The 15,563-nt window shown below is 48.7% G+C and overlaps 1 protein-coding gene across 1 annotated transcript in view; it reads left to right on the top strand.

Moving 5' to 3' along the window:
* LOC139279677 (forkhead box protein O3-like) overlaps positions 1 to 2,410 on the top strand; it is a 198,351-nt gene extending 195,941 nt beyond the window's left edge. Inside the window, exon 4 of the mRNA XM_070898788.1 lies at positions 1,448 to 2,410. The gene's annotated coding sequence lies outside the window, so the exon portion shown is untranslated. The remainder of the gene's footprint in view (positions 1 to 1,447) is intronic.
* Positions 2,411 to 15,563: the final 13,153 nt, after the last annotated feature.

The raw sequence follows: 15,563 nt of genomic DNA, 5'->3' as shown, positions 1-15,563 counted from the left end.
ATTGTTGCAAACCACCTGAACTGCGTTTATCACCACTAAACCATCACATAGCTGTAGAGATTTAGCCATGATTTACAAATCCAGATGTTCCCTCAGCAGGTCGGTCCACCGCTTTGAGTTTTTAGCAATCTCCTGAATTAAATTTTAAAAGAAACGCCCCCACAAATTGCTTCAAAGTTTTGTTAATTAAATATGTTCTTCATTTTAAAATCTGATCATTTTAAAGTTGGGTAGTCAATGGTGATGAATGCTGGGAGCTTTAGCACACAAGATTAATATCGAGCGAAACTGTGCGTTAAAACGGAGACTGGGCCTTTACAGCCTGTGAAATATCGGCTTTGGAGTTTATTACTGCGCAGGTAATTATGGCAAAGGTCTTTATTTTGCCAATAAAACTCACACTGGGGCGTCTGATCATTGACAAGCTCCTGACTCAAAATAAACTCTTCTGGATATCAGTTAGTAAGAACCTTCCTGATTCTTAATTTAATCAAATGGACAATAATGGCTTAACTGTGACAAATTATCCAATGGTAAAATAAAGCCCCACAGATTTATTTTTTGATTATAACTCGGAATTGAGTCTCTATTAGAATTGATAAAAACTATTTGTACAAAAGTGGCCACCGTATGAATGTTAATTTATTTAAAGGGTCCCAAAAATATACCACACAAAGGATACTATGTGAAAGAAAGCCGTGTATCTCTGAATGACATGACTCCCTGTTGGGAGAGGGTTCCATGGATTGCCGGTGTCCTCCAGTGCCCCCCCCCACCCCTAACTCACCATTATTCATCAGGCAATCAGTGGCGATTCGATGGTTTGGAACACCTTAGCCGAGCCCAATGGCTGGACACGATTCCCAGCAGGGACCTCACGGGTAGAGCGCGATCCCAGCCAATTTCCCCCCCCCCCCGAGCCAAGGCTCTCTGACATCAGTCGAGCTCCTGCCACCATCGCAGCCGCGATCAATGCACTGACTGGCCCGTCTGGCTTGGGTATTCGAGGGAATAAACCTGAGCCATCAGGACTCCCACGCATACTTTTGTTCTGTTACTGAATATGTTTCTCTGACTTCACTGTACTATTTAAAAAAAAAAAGAATGAGATGCCATTGTGTTGCATTGACCCAGCACTGATATCCTGCTCTCCCAAATCATTCTGATACAGTTTTGTGTTTCTTCACAAACCCAGTCTTTTGGTTTTCCTGGGGATAGGAACAAATCCCATTATTTTCTATGCAAACATTTGCTGGTTTTGTCTACATTGTCTTCTGTCCAGTTGCTTCTGGCTTTGAAACGGATATCATGCTCAACGTGGCCAATGTGCACTGCTTTAGACAACCGGAAACATGCATATCCAATGGTCCATTAGCAATAGCGCTTCCAAAACCCTCCCAGATGGAAGTGTAAACCCTAATCTAACAAAACCTTCCTGGTTTGCCAGGGCATTGTGTTTTCGTAGGTAGCTGTGTCATGGAATTGCTCTGACGGGTTGAGAAGAGCATTATGAAGGACCCACCAGCCTTTACATTCATGGCTTTGTGAGTGGGCTATGCCATCCCGAAAAGTCGTACAGTTTGGCCTGTCTCTACATTTGCGTGCAGTGTAATCGGCAGACAGTGGCCTTACAGCGAACAAATGGGAGGCAGCTCAGTGAATAGCTGGAGACCTGCACGAGGTCAGTTCCCTGATCAAACAGAGCTTAAGCGACACTCGAGCGGAGAAATCATGAAAGTGGAAAAGCAACCAACCAGTGCTTTCAAATGAAAGTTTATCAAAGTTTCATGGAGCAGGTCAAGGTTGGGGGAGGGGTGGAGAGAAAGGTTGGGAGTTGGAACAGGCCCAGTCCTGCTAAGGGATTAACCTTCATCACACCATTAAGAAACCATATGTAACGAATATAAAAATACACCTTTGTGTTGTACTGTTCAAATGCTGTGAAGCCATCATGAACTTGAGTTCAACAGAAAGCTGTATCCGTCTATAAACCCATAAAACACATTGTAATCTCTTATCAGGTCAGATTTGGTGCGACAGTCATTTGATTATATCCATACCTTAATGAATGTAAAACTTTAAACTGTGCTGTAAAGGTTTGTGAAAACTGCAATGTGAGGAGATGTGTATAGTGTATTGTACAGTGTATTTTCATTAATAAATTGTTTTAAATAATATACTTTAATCAGTGGGTTGAATGTACTACTTTATCTGACGTTCAGTCATGGTACAGACTTTCCGGTGACCCCGAAAATAAAAGGGCACCATCAGTTGTGATGATCGGACGGATTCTGACAGCATTTCACATTGTGCCTTATCTCTGAACTGCTGTCATAATTACAAAGCTGTTCAGTAACACAGTAAATTGGCCTGTTACTCTGCCTAAAGCTGTACACAATAAATCATGCACAGAACACCTTGTGCCACTGTTATGTCTTGAATAAAGAGTCAGACTAGATACTGCAAGCTCAAAATAAGGTGTGACTGTAGTCCTTTATTACAGAACTCTCCAGTCTGTAAGGCCTCCTTGTATACAGGTGCTCCCAAGGGATTGTGGGATCCCTTGGGAATCCAGGGGATAAGCCCTCATGTGGGTAGACATGGTATTTACAGGTTTACATATGTAATAACACTCCCCCGCAAAGTCAATAGTGTAACTATTTACAAGGTGAGTCGATCTGGGGCCTTCCTTTACCTGGTTGATCGTCTCGGTGCAAATGCTGGTTTTGGTGAGTCGTTTGTTGGGCCCTCGCTGGGCTGCTGTGCAGCTGGCCTTGCTGGGCTGCTGGGCGTGCTGGGCTGTTCGAGTGATGGGTTCTGCTTCATGGTCAACCGCTGGTTCGGTTGCCACTTGTGTGTCTGTTGGAGGATTGATAAAGGTAGAGTCTATTGTGGGTTGTTCTGGATAGTCAGTAAATCTGAGTTTGGTTTGGTCCTAGTGTTTCCTGAAGGTGCGTCCATTTGAAAGTTTGACCACAAACATCTTACTCCCCTCTTTGGCCAAAACAGTGCCAGGAAGCCACTTGGGACCTTGTCCATAGTTCAACATAAATACAGGATCATTTATCGCGATTTCGCGTGACACATTTGCACGATCATGATATGTATTCTGTTGAAGCTGCTTGCTCTCTATCTGTTCGTGTAGATCAGGGTGGGGTGGACTAACGAGAGCCTTGTCTTAAGTGCCATTTTCATGAGCAGTTCAGCGGGAGGGACCCCAGTGAGCGAGTGGGGTCTCGTGCGGTAACTAAGCAGGACTCGGGATAAGCGAATCTGCAGTGAGCCTTCAGTTACCCTTTTCAAGCTCTGCTTAATTGTTTGAACTGCTCGTTCTGCCTGACCATTGGACGCTGGTTTAAATGGGGCAGATGTGACATGTTTGATCCCATTGCGAGTCATGAACTCCTTGAACTCGGCACTGGTAAAACACGGCCCATTGTCACTCACTAGGACATCAGGCAGGCCGTGCGTGGCAAACATGGCCCGTAGGCTTTCAATGGTGGCAGCGGATGTGATTGCCGACATTATCACACATTCAATCCATTTGGAGTACGCATCTACAACCACTAAGAGCATTTTTCCCAAGAATGAGCCTGCATAGTCGACATGGACCCTGGACCACGGTTTGGAGGGCCAGGACCATAAACTTAGTGGGGCCTCCCTGGGTGCATTGCTTAACTGTGAACATGTGTTACATTTGTGCATGCAGGACTCTAAGTCTGCATCGATACCGGGCCACCACACGTGGGATCTGGCTATCGCTTTCATCATTACGATGCCTGGGTGGGTACTGTGGAGATCACTAATGAAGGTGTCCCTGTCCTTTTTTGGCACCACTACCCGATTACCCCACAGGAGGCAGTCTGCCTGTATAGACATTTCATCTCTGTGCTGCTGGTATGGCTTTATTTCTTCCTGCATCTCTAACGGGACACTAGACCAACTCCCGTGGAGCACACAGTTTTTTTTACTAAGGACAGTAAGGGGTCCTGGCTCATCTGTTGGGCGGTAACAGGTGATTGCTCGCTCTCGAATGTTTCCATTACCATGACTAAGTCTGCGAGCTGTGCCATCTCCACCCCTGTGGTGGGCAATGGCAGCCTACTGAGAGCATCGGCGCAGTTTTCTGTGCCTGGCCTGTGGCGGATGGTGTAGTTGTATGCGGACAACGTGAGCGCCCATCTCTGGATGCGGGCCGATGCATTCGTATTTATCCCCTTGCTTTTAGAAAAGAGGGATATAAGTGGCTTATGGTCAGTGTCCAATTTAAATTTGAGCCCGAACAGATATTGATGCATTTTCTTTACCCCATAAACACATGCTAACACTTCTTTTTCGATCATACTGTAGGCCCTCTCAGTCTTAAGACAGACTTCTGGATGTATAAACAACTGGTTGCAATTTCCCAAATTCATTAGCTTGTTGCAATACACGCCCGACCCCGTACGACAAAGCATCACATGCTAGTACCAAACGCTTACATGGATCGTACAACACAAGCAATTTGTTTCAGCATGTCAGTTTCCTAGCTTTCTCAAAGGCATTTTCTTGGCTTTTATCCCATATCCATTCATCTCCTTTACGCAGTAAAGAGTGCAGGGGTTCTAACAATGTGCTAAGACCCAGTAAGAAGTTACCAAAATAGTTCAGGAGTCCTAGAAACGACCGCAGCTCTGTCATGTTCTGTGGTCTCGGTGTGTTCTTGATTGTCTCCGTCTTCGAATCGGTAGGCCTGATGCCGTCCGTCGCGATTCTTCTCCCCAGGAACTCCAGTTCAAGTGCCAGGAAAATGCACTTCGAGCGTTTTAGCCTGAGCCCCACATGATTAAGCCGACTAAGAACTAAGGTTCTGTAGGTGCTCAACAGTGCCCCAACCTGTAACCAAGATGTCATTCTGGAAGACCACGGTGCGCGGAACTGACATCAGCAAGCTTTCCATGTTCCTCTGGAATATCGCCGCGGCCAATCGAATCCCAAACGGGCATCTGTTGCAAATGAAGAGTCCTTTGTGCGTGTTGATGCAGGTGAGGCCTTTCGATGATTCCTCCAGCTCCTGCATCATGTAGGCCGAGGTCAAGTCCAGCTTTGTGAATGTTCTCCCTCCCGCCAGCATCGCAAATAAGTCGTCTGCTTTTGGTAGTGGGTATTGATCCTGCAATAAGAAACGATTGATAGTTATTTTGTAATCACCACACATTCTTACGGTGCCGTCTCCCTTGAGGACTGGAACAATCGGACTGGCCCACTCATTGAATTCGATCGGCGAAATGATGCCCTCTCGTTGCAGCCGATCCAGCTCGATCTCCACCCTCTCTCTCATCATGTAAGGTACCACTCTCGCTTTGTGATGGATGGGTCGCGCCCCCTGGAATTAAATGGATCTGCACTTTTGCTCCTTGGAACTTCCCGATGCCTGGTTCGAACAGCGAGGGGAACTTGTTTAGGACCTGGGCACATGAGGTGTTGTCGATGGACAAAAGCGCTCGGACGTCGTCCCAGTTCCAGCAAATCTTTCCCAGCCAGCTCCTGCTGAACAGTGTGGGGCCATCGCCCGGTACCACCCAGAGTGGTAACTCGTGCACCGCTCCATTGTAGGAGACCTTTACGGTAGCACTGCCGATTACAGGAATCAGTTCCTTTGTGTACGTTCTCAGTTTAATACGAATGGGAGTCAGGACGGGCCTTGAGGCCTTGCTGCACCATAATTTATCAAAAGTCTTTTTGCTCATTATGGACTGGCTTGCGCCCGTGTCCAGCTCCTTGACACCGAGAGTCCATTTAATTCAACCTTCAGCATTATCGGGGGGCACTTTGTGGTGAATGTGTGCACCCCATATACCTCTGCCTCCTCGGTCTGAGGCTCTGGTTCATCATGATCCACCGTGAATCTGTCCTCCTCTGTAACATGGTGGTTTGCAAGATTAACAGGGTTTGCAGCTCGCCTGCACATACATTGGAGGTGTCCCATTGTTCCACAGCCCTTGCAAATGTATCCTTTGAAGCAGCATGAATGGAATCGATGATCATCCCCACAGCACCAACAAGGTGTTAATGGCCTTGCATTCATCACCCTTGATGGTGGACTCTTGAGTTATCTGTGGATGTGCAGCTGCAGGCGTATCAGTCCTGCCCTCTACATTTCGGTTTGAAAACAATGTTACTTTGTTCACAGTACTTGCAGAAGCACTAATGTGCTGAGAAATTTGTTTGGTATTGTCACTGGTGGCAATAACCGCCTGGGCTATGGCTTTACTCAAGGTTGGGGTCTCTGCAGTCAAAAGTTTGCGAAGTATTACTTCATGGCCAATGCCAAGTACAAAGAAGTCCCTGAGCATGTGCTCTAAGTGTCCTTCAAATTTGCAATGTCGTGCAAGGCGCCTTAGCTCGGCGACATAGCTCGCCACTTCCTGGCCTTCAGACCTCTTGTACGTGCAGAACCGATACCTCGCCATCAGAATGCTTTCCTTCGGGCGGAGATGCTCCCAGGCTAGTGTGCACAACTCATCGTATGACTTCTATGGGCTTCGCTGGAGCGAACAGGTTTTTCATGAGGCCATATGTTGGTGCCCCGCAAACGGTGAGGAGGATCGCCCTTCATTTGGCAGCGTTCACTTCTCCTTCCAGCTCGTTGGCCATGAAGTATTGGTCGAGTCGCTCCACGAAGGTTTCCCAATCATCTCCCTCCGAAAATTTCTCCAGGATGCCCACGGTTCTCTGCATTGTTCGCTCTCTGTATCTCGTCGCCAGTTGTTATTTCTTGAATAAAGTGTCAGACCAGGTACTGCAAGCTCAAAGTAAGGTGTGACCGTAGTTCTTTATTACAGATCTCAGAGTGCCTCTCCAGTCTGTAAGGCCTCCTTATATACAGGTGCTCCCAAGGGATTGTAGGATCCCTTGGGATTCCAGGGGATAAACCCTCTGGTGGTTAGACATAGTATTTACAGGTTTGCATACATAACAGCCACCATGTCAGCCATGGCCCAGTGGGCAGCAATCTCGCCTCTGAGTCAGAAGGTTGTGGGTTCAAGTCCCACTCCAGAGATTTGAGCACAAAAATCTAGGCTGACACTCCCCAGTGCAGTGCTGAGGGAGTGCCGTGCTGTCGGAGGTGCCAATGTTGGATGTGACATTAAACCGAGGCCCCATCTGCTCTCTCAGGTGGATATAAACCTGAAGAAGAGCAGGGGAGTTATCCCCAGTGCTTTGGGCCAATATTTATCCCTCCGCCAACATCACTAAAACAGATTATCTGATCATTATCACATTGCTGTTTGTGGGAGCTTGCTGTGTGCAAATTGGCTGCTGCGTTTCCACGTTGCAGCGGTGACTACACTCCAAAAAGCACTTCATTGGCTGTAACATGCTTTGGGACGTTGTAGAAGGCGATATATAAATGCAAGTCATTCTTACTAACAAGTTATGACTATGCTCCAAACATTTGTAATGAGAGTCCAACTCTGTGTTCATCAATAGAGGGGCCACTTGCTCCAGCCCAGATCTACTTCACACAGCTTCCAACATAAATCACACAATGCTTCACTATTTTTTATAAAGCTGTTATATTTCTTGCCCCTTCCCTGTAAATCTGTCCGTGCCCTGCACCAAACGCCACATTAGTAGACAGGCAGGTGACCTGTTGCCCAGTCTGACAGCGATATCTTGATTCATTGTCCAACTTTTTGTTCCGTCTCAGGACGTGATTTGTCATTGGCTCAGTACCTCCCCCTGCTGTCTTGGCAGAGATCTGGAACTCGGCATATTGAGAAGCAAGGGCATTTTCTTTCAAACAGGGGAGACCTGATTGAGGTGTATAAAATTATGAGGGGCCTGGATAGAGTGGATAGGAAGGACCGATTTCTCTTTGCAGAGGGGTCAATAACCTGTGTGCGTAGATTTAAAGTAATTGGTCGAAGGTTTAGAGGGGATTTGAGGGAAATTTCTTCATCCAGAGGGTGGTGGGGGTCTGGAACTCACTGCCTGAAAGGGTGGTAGAGGCAGAAACCCTCACCACATTTAAAAAGTACTTGGATGTGCACCTGAAGTGCCGTAACCTACAGGGCTACGGACCCAGAGCTGGAAAGTGGGATTAGGCTGGGTAGCTCTTTGTCGGCCGGTGCGAACACGATGGGCCGAATGGTCTCCTTGTATGCCATAAATCTCTCTGGTTCTATGTGGTTGACCCAAGCTCCCATGTATTGCTGTGCTGAGCCACCTCAGAGAATGTTTAAGAAACGGATTAAATGCATGTTACAACAACACCTCTTAGACTGCTAAAAGACCGACATTTTGATGTTCCACATCAAAACTTGCCAGAATTTGTCACCATCATTATCTACATATCTTTATCTGGGCATGTAAAACAAATCTTAGCTTGTGTATTCGATACCCCAGGTGAATTCTATCCATACTGCAAAACATCAACCTGCAGGCTGTGCCGGGAGTCAGCATCAAACCACACAAGGAACCACACAGAAATAAACTTTCGGATGAGAGGTTAAACCAAGGCCCCATCTGCTCTCTCAGGTGGATGTAAAAGATTCCATGGCACTATTTTGAAGAAGAGCAGTGGAGTTCTCCCCGGTGTCCTGGGGCCAATATTTATCCCTCAATCAACATCACTAAAACAGATTATCTGGGTCACGATCACATTGCTGTGTGTGGGAGCTTGCTGTGCGCAAATTGGCTGCTGCATTTCCCACATTACAACAGTGACTGCACTCCAAAAGTACTTCATTGGCTGTAAATCACTTTGAGACGTCCGGTGGTCATGAAAGGCGCTATATAAATGCAAGTCTTTCTTTCTTTAAACCAATTATGTGAAGCACCTCAGTGCTGCGCTCCTGTCTAAGTCTCCAAGTCTACCTACAATCTAGTTGGTTGCTATGCTAATGTCCGCTAGGTCACTGTGGAGGGCAGGAGTGTGGCCTGCAGTGAGCTTCTCCCTTTTCAATAAGCACACTGCCTCAGATCAACATTGCTGGCATCCGGGGGGATGTCTACCCGATTAACCATTGCTCCCTTCTGGTCAAGGAAGACACAATGAATGTCAGTGCTCAACTCGATAGAAGAAGAAAGACAAAGATTGAGAAAAAGAACTTGCAAAGTTTACAAGAGATTAGGAGATAAGAGATATTATGCACTTTAATGTATTCATTACAGATTTTATAAAGCAACACCATTATGAAACCGATATACAGGCAGAGACTGTTAGCTTTGTTCTAGTAGTGCAATCTCGTGACTCAGTGGGCAGCATCATCACCTCGAGGTCAGAAGTCCAAAGTCCCACTCCAGGGACTTGAGCACAAAAATCTAGGCTGACACTCCCAGTGCAGTGCTGAGGGAGCGCTGCACTCCCGATTAAACCACGCCTCAATTTCAAAATTCTCATCCTTGTTTTCAAATCCCTCCATGGCCCTCGCCCCTCCCTATCTCTGTAATCTCCTCCAGCCCCACAGCCCCCCCGAGATATCTGAGCTCCTCTAATTCTGCCCTCTTGAGCATCCCTGATTATAATCGCTCCACCATCGTTGCCCTACGTGGCTCGGTGTCAAATTTTTTGTCTCATAACACTCCTGTGAAGCGCTTTGAGAAGTTTCACTACGTTAAAGGCGCTATATAAATACAGGTTGTTGTTGCTGAATACAAAAGTCCGAGGCTTCGCACGGCCTGAACTGTGAGCCCATTACCTGCAGTTCGAGCGCTCCGCAATGCACTCCCAGTGATGAGAAGCCCCCGGCCTTGTACTCTGGGTAGCGGGAATAGAGCAAACTCTTCTGTTTGCTATCTATATCGCATTGTATTTGTAATTAGTAACATTGGAAAAAGATATTGTTTGAAAATGTTATATTTTAAAATCTCCTGCATTAATAGAACTAGCATTGTATGTGACAGGACGAATGTCCGAGTGATTCTTTAAGAGCTAGAAATTCAGCAGGTTTGTGTCCGTTTTGCGTCATGGCGAAACGGAAAAAGTAAATTTTTTTGCCGCTAAGCAAGCTGCGCAAAATTTAGCGCCGGGTGGAAAATTCGCCAGTGGTTTTGTGATGGCGCTAAAAATGTTCGCCCGGCCGTTTTTTTAGTTGTTTTTATGACGTCAATCGGCGTGCAATGTTGCGCTATCGCTGGGGGCGGAAAATTCGCCGATATCGCCATTTTTACTGCCCGAAAAACACGCCCGAAAAAATCAAATCTCACCGGGTCGGACCCATGGCGTACCCGGTGCTAACGGCGCCATCTTGAAAAACTGAGCAGGAGTTCAGTGCATAAAAGGATTTGGAGGGAAGGTGGCATTTTACAGGGAGCTTTATGTGAGTTTATTGTTTTTAAGGACATTTAAAAGAATGGGGGCTATAATATCTCTGCCATTATTCCTGGCGGTTTTTTCTATGCAGCATTGATCTGGAAGAAGGCTTATTGATGAGCATTTTGAGTGTAATCAAAGAGCTCACAGACGTATGGGGAGGAGAACTTACCCCCCACGGGTTTACAGGGAACATCGCTCATACCTGCAGCTCTCTGAGGCACAGTGCGTTCGAAGGCTGCACTTCCAAAAAGAGGTGGTCACAGAGATATGCCAGCTCATACAGGCAGACCTACAGCCTACCAGCGGCAACAGGACTGCACTGCCCGTCAAGGTGAAGGTGACTGCGGCACTTGCCTTCTATGCCTCCGGCTCCTTTCAGGCATCAGCGGGGGACATATGCTCCATCTCGCCGCACGCTACACATTGCTGCATTCAGCAAGTGACTACTGCACTGTATGCATGCAGGATGGACTTTATAAAGTTCCCAATGACCAAGGAGGCACAGAATGAGAGGGCGAAAGGTTTTGTATGAATTGCTGGCTTCCCCAAGGTTCAGGCTGCCATTGATTGTACGCACATCGCCCTGCGAGCACCTTTAGAGGATCCAGAGGTTTACGGAAACCGAAAGGGATTCCACTCCCTGAACGTACAGATTGTCTGCGACCATACACAGTGCATCATGGCAATCAATGCCCAATATCCAGGGAGCATCAATGAAGTTTTCATCTTGCATGAGAGCAGTGTCTCAGGCCTGTTCCAGCGTAAACCACAAGGCCAGAGCTGGATGCTGGGGGACAAAGATTACGGCCTGGCCACCTGGCTCATGACCTCCCTCCGGAACCATCAGACAGACGCCAAGCATCGCTATAATACCAGCCATATAACCACACGCAACATCATCGAGCAGACAACTGGAGTGCTGAAGCAGCGCTTCCGATGCCTGGACCACTCTGGAGGCAGCCTGCAATACTCCCCTCAGCAGGTCTCGGAGTTCACTGTGGTGGGCTGCATGCTACACAACTTCGCCATCATGAGGGGACAGGAATTGTCAAAGGGGATTGCAGGACCACCTCAGGAGGGGAGGTGGGGGAGGGGGGAGAGGAGGAGGAGCCTGGCGAGGAACCCATGCCACCACCTCCACCACAATCACAGGGGAGGCCTCGTGGAACCTTCGCCGCTGCAAAAGCCTTATGTTGGCAGCTCCTAATTGAACGCTTTGCTTGAAGAGTGAACGGCAGGTTTGACCGTTGCCTGCCCACTCTATCCCACCATGTTGACTATTCCCCCTCTTATTCTGCAAATGAGACACTGCACAAGAATGGTTAAGGTGAACAAAATAATTTATTAAACATACAGTAAGTTGATAAACATTGTAACTAGAATAAGATTTAACTTGAATAAAATGTAAACTTCCCAAATGTGGAACAAAATATATTAAACATTATTGTGAATTGGCAAACTTTTATAAAATATCAACAAAACAGCAACAAGCCTTGCAGCAAACGCCTTTACCTGAGGCCCCGTACCCCCCTCCCCCCCTCTCCCCCCTCCCTTGGGTCATGACCCTACCCAAGGTGGTACTTAGACATCGTGCAGCAACGCGGCCAGAGTCCTGCTGTAAAAGATGGATCGTCAATAGAGGCACCATGTGTGGATCCCCTGGAGAAGCTCAGGGTTTGGAAGGCCAGGCTTCTGGGTAGTAAAGCTCTTTGTCGGCCTCACCACTCACAGGTGGCCTGAGCCTGGGTGTGACAGTGGGACCGCAGTGCCAAAGGTCGAGACCATTAATTGCCCATAGGCATTGACAGCCTCGCAGGTCGCAGCAACAATCTGCGACATGCCCTCCCTCATGTCCGCCGATTGTGCCGCAATGCTTGTAGGAAAACCACCCAAGACCTCCAGGAGCTGTCGGTTGAGGTGGACACGCTCCCTGGACAGTCCCACCATGTCCACGTGTGCGTCTGTCTGTCTGTCAGCCGACCGGCTTTGCCAGTTCACCCGCCGGAGAGATGGCATTCGGGATTCAACCGCGGGAGTGCGTTGCTGCACGCCACTTGTACCCGGGGCCTTGAATTGGTCAAAGCCCGAGAATGTTTCTTCCTCGTCAGAGCTCGTGGCCGCAGCTAAAAGAGGGATCGATTGCATCGCCCCCCCACCCCTCCGGAATAGCTTTATCAGTTTCCTCCCCCCGTGGAGGTTCCTCATCTTCGGTGTTATCCTCATCCCCCTCCTTCACTCCCACACCATGGGCTGAGGTGGAGGCTTCATTGGCGGATGTGGCTCCTCCTATAAATGGAAATAGAAAACAACAGACGAGTGGTTAGCAGCGGGAGGGGGCAAGGTGACATGAGGAAGGTCACATAACACAGGCCCATTTGAAGGACCGGCGCTACTGCATTATATGTAGCCCATAGACACTGCATCACATTGTCCGAGCCTATAGACACTGCATCACATTGCCCCAACCCAAGCCCATAGACACTGCATCACATTGTCCGAGCCTATAGACACTGCATCACATTGCCCCAACCCGAGCCCATAGACACTGCATCACATTGCCCCAACCCGAGCCCATAGACACTGCATCACATTGTCCAAGCCCATAGACACTGCATCACATTGTCCGAGCCCATAGACACTGCATCACATTGTCCGAGCCCATAGACACTGCATCACATTGCCCCAACCCGAGCCCATAGACACTGCATCACATTGCCCCAACCCGAGCCCATAGATACTGCATCACATTGCCCCAACCTGAGCCCACAGACACTGCATCACATTGTCCCAACCCGAGCCCACAGACACTGCATCACATTGTCCCAACCCGAGCCCACAGACACTGCATCACATTGTCCCAACCCGAGCCCACAGACACTGCATCACATTGTCCCAACCCGAGCCCATAGATACTGCATCACATTGCCCCAACCCGAGCCCATAGACACTGCATCACATTGCCCCAACCCGAGCCCACAGACACTGCATCACATTGTCCCAACCCGAGCCCATAGACACTGCATCACATTGTCCGAGCCCATAGACACTGCATCACATTGTCCAAGCCCATAGACACTGCATCACATTGTCCCAACCCGAGCCCATAGACACTGCATCACATTGTCCAAGCCCATAGACACTGCATCACATTGCCCCAACCCGAGCCCATAGACACTGCATCACATTGCCCCAACCCGAGCCCATAGATACTGCATCACATTGCCCCAACCCGAGCCCATAGACACTGCATCACATTGCCCCAACCCGAGCCCATAGATACTGCATCACATTGCCCCAACCCGAGCCCATAGACACTGCATCACATTGCCCCAACCTGAGCCCACAGACACTGCATCACATTGTCCCAACCCGAGCCCACAGACACTGCATCACATTGTCCCAACCCGAGCCCACAGACACTGCATCACATTGTCCCAACCCGAGCCCACAGACACTGCATCACATTGTCCCAACCCGAGCCCATAGATACTGCATCACATTGCCCCAACCCGAGCCCATAGACACTGCATCACATTGCCCCAACCCGAGCCCACAGACACTGCATCACATTGTCCCAACCCGAGCCCATAGACACTGCATCACATTGTCCGAGCCCATAGACACTGCATCACATTGTCCAAGCCCATAGACACTGCATCACATTGTCCCAACCCGAGCCCATAGACACTGCATCACATTGTCCAAGCCCATAGACACTGCATCACATTGCCCCAACCCGAGCCCACAGACACTGCATCACATTGTCCCAACCCGAGCCCATAGACACTGCATCACATTGTCCAAGCCCATAGACACTGCATCACATTGCCCAACCCGAGCCCATAGACACTGCATCACATTGCCCCAACCCGAGCCCATAGATACTGCATCACATTGCCCCAACCCGAGCCCATAGACACTGCATCACATTGCCCCAACCCGAGCCCATAGATACTGCATCACATTGCCCCAACCCGAGCCCATAGACACTGCATCACATTGCCCCAACCCGAGCCCATAGACACTGCATCACATTGCCCAACCCGAGCCCACTGACACTGCATCACATTGCCCCAACCCGAGCCCACAGACACTGCATCACATTGCCCCAACCCGAGCCCACAGACACTGCATCACATTGCCCCAACCCGAGCACACACACACTGCATCACATTGCCCCAACCCGAGCCCACACACACTGCATCACATTGCCCCAACCCGAGCCCATAGACACGGCATCACATTGCCCCAACCCGAGCCCATAGACACTGCATCACATTGCCCCAACCCGAGCCCATAGACACTGCATCACATTGCCCCGGGGATTTTGCAGGGCTTACCCTCAGTTTCGAACAGGGGCCCCACGGATAGTCGACCTCCCTGGGGCACCGATGAAACCTGCCACATGCTCCTCGAGGTCTGTTAACGGCAGTGTCGGGGGCGGACTGCTGCCTGCCCATCGCTGCTCCCGGCGGATGTGGGACAACTTTCCCAGCAAAGATAAAAATGGGAATGGTTACCAGAGGGCCCTTCTGCTCTTGGGCACACACAGATAGCCATCAAAGCACTTATACCACACTGTGTGCATGTAATACAGTCCTCTGTTTAATGGCCCTGGAAGTTACAGGTGGTTCATGAGGAAGGCATCAAAGTGCAGAAACATCTGATAAGATGTCAGAAAGCAGTCTTACTAGTGTGTAACGATCATGCATGGCAACTAAGGTGCAAGAGTAAGCCTACCTAAAACAACATGTGTCAGATTTACAATTTAAGCAATGCATAAAAATATTACTTACTCTGACGACCCTGCAATGGTCATTGAACCTTTTCCGACATTGCTTGTGGTCGCTCCTGATGTCAGCCACTGCTGGTCCATAAATGCCTTCGCACAGCTGGGAGGGGTTTACTGGCACACCGCCTATTAAAATCCCCCATCTACTTTGCACAGCTACGATGAAGGCCTCGTTTGCCACAAAACTAAATTTCTTGGCTCTCTGCCTGCTGAAGTCTCCTTCCATCGCGGCTGCTCTGTGAAAAATAGCTGATTCAGCCCTGGGTGCACTGCACATGCGCCCTGACAACTGACCAGAATCGCCGAAGAAGCAAAAAATGGGGGGGAAAAAATCGGCAAATATAAAATTCGCGCATGCACAGAAGGTCCCTTTTTTTCCAATTGCAAATTTCGCCTCCGGCGGAAAAATTCAGTTGTGCAAGGCCAGATTTACCGCTCGCGCTGTCGCTGGGCACCGTTTGGCAACTT

Source organism: Pristiophorus japonicus, chromosome 14, assembly GCF_044704955.1.
Source record: "Pristiophorus japonicus isolate sPriJap1 chromosome 14, sPriJap1.hap1, whole genome shotgun sequence".
In the NCBI taxonomy this organism is placed as follows: domain Eukaryota; kingdom Metazoa; phylum Chordata; class Chondrichthyes; family Pristiophoridae; genus Pristiophorus; species Pristiophorus japonicus.
Note: the sequence above shows the minus strand (reverse complement) of the source record. Positions and strands in the feature narration are given on the sequence as shown.